Source organism: Oryx dammah, unplaced genomic scaffold (genome assembly GCF_014754425.2).
Source record: "Oryx dammah isolate SB20612 unplaced genomic scaffold, SCBI_Odam_1.1 HiC_scaffold_25, whole genome shotgun sequence".
Taxonomy (NCBI): Eukaryota; Metazoa; Chordata; class Mammalia; order Artiodactyla; family Bovidae; genus Oryx; species Oryx dammah.
Genome location: NW_024070209.1, coordinates 22034649 through 22039605, shown reverse-complemented (window position 1 = coordinate 22039605; position 4957 = coordinate 22034649). Strand labels below are relative to the sequence as shown.

The 4957-nt window shown below is 41.4% G+C and overlaps 1 pseudogene; it reads left to right on the top strand.

Annotated features, from left to right (window-relative positions):
• The first annotated feature begins 736 nt into the window (after positions 1 to 736).
• Positions 737 to 3753, top strand: LOC120851856 (annotated as a pseudogene).
• Positions 3754 to 4957: the final 1204 nt, after the last annotated feature.

The window sequence follows — 4957 nt, the reverse complement described above, 5'->3', positions numbered from 1 at the left end:
GTCCTTAAGACAGCATGCTTATTCAGTTTTATAATAATGTTCTTTTGGGTAGAAATCTCCTGGTGAGGTTGAATCAAATATTTTCTTGATTTGTTTCAAATCATGCTAATTTAGATTGCTTAAGGAAAAAAAATGCTTTTATTTCTAAGTATCTTCCTTTGCTTCAAAATGAATTAAGGCAGCAAAGTAAAATAAATTAGAACCAAATACTAGAAAAACTTCAAACAAAACAAGATGTAAAATGAAAAATGAATACAAAAAGGTGTAACATAGAGCCAGGAGTGAAACTGATTCGATTGCGTTCTCCTTAAATAGCCCGTGCCATTTAGCACAGCCGCATGCCCTTCCATCTACTCATTCTAATAATTAATTATTTAGTGTCTATGTACCAGATACTCTCCATGGAACGCTCCACCCTTGGCTTTCAGAGCAATGTCCTCTTATGATAGAACTCCTCTCTGTTCTCTTAATTGGCCCCTAATCCTTCTGCCATTTCTCAAAGGCCACAGGATGTTTTCACCTTAACATCCTGGGGATTCCACAAACTTACAAAACTGCCCCATGTTGACCAGCCTGAAATCCCACAACTCTAGGAGACAATGAGTCTCCTTCACTTTACTAAGGTCCCCACCAAACTGCCAGTCACCTAGGCATTAAACTACAGAAGCATTTGTTTCATCCCTCACCTCCCCATCACCCTGACAACAAGCACAAAGGGCGATGGACAGAATCAAGGATGCACCGCTGTGTGTGCTCACATGAAAGAGGCAAGACAGGCCCCTGTTTACAGAAAGGTGAGTTGGAGGAAAAACAAATCAGATTTAGGGAGGAAAAAAGGAGCCTATTGTGGGAATAGTAAAGAGACATAACCATGTCTGCAAAAGATTAAAATATTTATAAAACAGTGCTACCCACAAATTCATAGCAACAAATGTGAGAAGCTAGGTTTGTACATTTGATTACTTCCCTCAGTAAATAAACATATATTGACTCAAGGAATAACTTTCCCAATGCTATTACTTTAGATGAATAATTGATTCTGACTATACACAAAGAGCACAGCAATGAAATTGCTTGGGAGTACTTATATGCTTATATTAATAATTTTGTTTTGGCTTTTAAATATTTTCAGGCACCATACTTGTCATCAAAAAACTATTGCTTTTTGAAGATTTCTTTTGTGCCAGACAGTATTCTAAGTTCTTCATACTGGTTGTCACCCTGTACGGTAAGGTATTATTATAAATATGAAGAAACTGAAGTTTAATAAGATTGACATGAATCCACCACAGGTGTACATGCATTCCAATCTATGCCAAAACCAATACAGAATTGTAAAGTAAAAATTAAAAATAAATAAATAAATAAAAAAATAATAATAAAGTACTGACATGGGAAAAAAAATAATAATAATAAGATTGAGTATTTTCTTTAAGGTCAAACAGTTAGAATGTGGTAGGGCATGGGATGGAACCTAGCAAGTCTGATACCAGATTTGGTCACATTAACTAGATCGCTGCTTAACCATTATTTAGGATATGTGATAGTTACAAAACAACCTCCAAATCTTAGTGGCCTAACATAACAATAGTTTCTTTCCCAAATAGACCTCAAAGTCTAAGTCAGTAAAACCTTCTCCAGGGCAATTGCTCCAGGAGGTGACCCCATGGTCCTGGTTGCTCCCATTTTGCAGCTATGCCATCTGACCACATTGTTGCTGCAGCTGCCATGACAGAGAGAGAGCTGGAGAGCTGCATGCCAGCATGGACATCATTCAACCTGGAAGTGACATCTGTCATTTTTGCTCACGGTTCATGGCTCAGAGTCATCACATAGTCACATCCTTACTACATGGGAAGCTAGAGAACATCATCCAGAGTTCCTAAGAGGAGAAGAATGAAATTGGCTTTGGTGTCTCAACCATAATGCTCTCAACCACTCAGCTTGGGAATTCTTGCAGAGGCTGTTTTGTATGCAATATATAACTTTATTCAATAGAATACCTTTTAGGAAGAGCACTGTCTGTATCTAGAAGAACTATTTCCTCAAGGGAATTTTACAGAATGTATGGCTATAAAATGCTGCAGTCCATGAGGTCGCAAAAGACGCTTCTTAGTGACTGAACAACAATCAGGCTCCAAGAGCATGATGGAGTTCCACAAGGTCATTAGCAGCTTCTAATGAAATGAAAAGCAAAGAAATTTGTTTTTCTTCTTAGAAGAATGATCAAAAACAGAGAATATACTTAACAAGTAATCAGAGTAAGCTCCAGCCTAGAGAACCAGTGGAGCCCATTCTTGCTGAAAGAGAAATCTTTTCTTGCTCTGCTCTCAATCTCTTTGAGAGACACAGGAAAAGAAAAGATAGCATGAAGCTATCAAGGGTAATGTGATCTCTCCCTGGGACCCCAGTCTTTAGTAAAATTAACCAGAGGACGTATTCAGAACAAGTCAATTTTTTGTGTGTGGAAAATGGTAAAGGAGAAAAACGGCATATTTGGGCTGATGTAACCCACTCCAGTGTTCTTGCCTTGAGAATCCCAGGGACGGGGGAGCTGGGTGGGCTGCCGTCTATGGGGTCGCACAGAGTCGGACATGACTGAAGCAACTTAGCAGCAGCAGCAACCAGCAACAAAGGTCTGTCTAGGACCCGAGCATTCTGCACACCAAGGAAATGCACTTCCTGAGGGAGTCGGTGGAGAGCATGGGGGGTAAAATACCACCTGCTGCTCATAAAACTAAATCAGAAGAAAATATCAAGGAAGGAAAAACAGATAGTAAGAAGGCAGAGGAAAACACAAAGACAGATGAACCATCAAGTGAGGAAAGTGATCTAGAAATTGATCATTGAACCAGACACTGATGCACCTCAAGAAATGGGAGATGAAAATGTAGAGATAACTGAGGAGATGGTGGATGAGGCAAATGATAAAAAGGTGGCTGCCATTGATGCCCTAAATGATGGTGAACTCCAGAAAGCCATTGACTTGTTCACAGATGCCATCAAGCTAAATCCTCGTTTGGCTATTCTGTATGCCAAGAGAGCCGGTGTCTTCATCAAATTATAGAAGCCACATGCTGCCATCTGAGACTGTGACAGTGAGCTATTGAAATAAATCCTGATTCAGCTCAGCCACACAAGTGGTAAAGGAAAGCACACAGACTTCTGGGCCATTGGGAAGAAGTTGCCCATGATCTCGCCCTTGCCTGGAAGCTGGATTATGATGAAGATGCTAGTGCGATGCTGAAGGAAGTTCAACCAAGGGCCCAGAAAATTGCTGAACATCGGAGAAAGTATGAGCAAAAACATGAGGAGCGTGAGATCAAAGAAAGAATAGAAAGGATTAAGAAGGCTCGGGAAGAACATGAGAGAGCCCAGGGGGAGAAGAAGCCAGAAGACAATCAGGATCTCAGTATGGCTCTTTTCCAGGCAGCTTTCCTGGGGGAATGCCTGGTAATTTTCCTGGAGGAATGCCTGGAATGGGAGGGGGAATGCCTGGAATGGCGGGAATACCTGAGCTCAATGAAATACTTAGTGATCCAGAGGTCCCTGCAGCCACACAGGATCCAGAAGTTATGGTGGCCTTCCAGGATGTGGCCCAGAACCCAGCAAATATGTCAAAATATTAGAGCAACCCAAAGGTTATGAATCTCATCAGTAGGCTGTCAGCCAAATTTGGAGGTCAAGCATAATGCCCTTCTAACATAAAGCCCTGCTGGAGGAAAAGCAACTTAGATCACCTCATGGATGCTGTAATAATACAAACCAGTGTACCTCTGACCTTCTCGTGAAGAAAGCTGGCATGCTTTGAAGATAATCCCTACCCCTTTGCCCAAAATGCAGCTGAGAACATTTTACAGTGGTTTGCCATTAGGGTATTCATTCAGATAATGTTTTCCTAATAGAAATTAAAAACTTTAAGCAATTTTTAAACCTTAAAAAAAAAAAATCAAAGCTATGCTTTTTCCAGTAGTCACATATGGATGTGAGAGTTGGACTATAAAGAAAGCTGAGCACTGAAGAATTGATGCTTTTGAACTGTGGTGTTGGAGAAGACTCTTGAGAGTCCCTTGGACTGCAAGGAGATCCAACCAGTCCATCCTAAAGGAAATCAGTCCTGAATATGATGCTGAAGCTGAAACTCCAATATTTTGGCCATGTGATACGAAGAACCAGCTCATTGGAAAAGACCCTGATGTTGGGAAAGATTGAAGGCAGGAGGAGAAGGGGACAACAGAGGACAAGATGGTTGGATGGCATCACCAACTTGATGGACATGAGTTTGAGTAAACTCCGGGAGTTGGCGATAGACAGGGAGGCCTGGCATGCTACAGTCCATGGGGTCACAAAGAGTGGGACATGACTGAGCAACTGAACTGAACTGAATCAGCATCAGAAACAGGAGATTTAACTCAGGAACCAGAAGTCAAGGAGGCCACAGGAGAGTGATCTCCTGGAAATCAGTAGAAATCTGGAATTTAAATCTTTGTTTTATTTCTTTTTTAATCAAACTAAAGCTAACTGTGAGCCCACATCCATAGGACTGATGGGATAATTCACATCAGTCATTTCTGCACACTCCCCCCACCTTATGGTTTTGGAAAAGTCCCAGAACACTGTGCAAACCAAACAGCAGGGAGCTCCCTTAGGTTATCTGTAATCACTGTCTGTCTGCATTGGTCAGCAACTCTGTCCCCAGATATCACTACCCCAGCTCACTTGCGGCCCTCCAAAGGACAAATCTGTTTCTTCTGTGCCTTAGCATCCCTGAGCCTAAGGTCCTGAATTTCTAGGGGGCCAAGGAGTTGCTTTTCTATCAACCCTTCAATCTTGGGTTGAATCTCTTTCTTCTTTTCTTGCTACTGTCAGGGTTCTAATGACTGGATATTTTTACCCCCTCAAAATTCACATGTTAAATCCTAACCCCTAATGAGATGGTATTAGGAGGAGGGGGCAA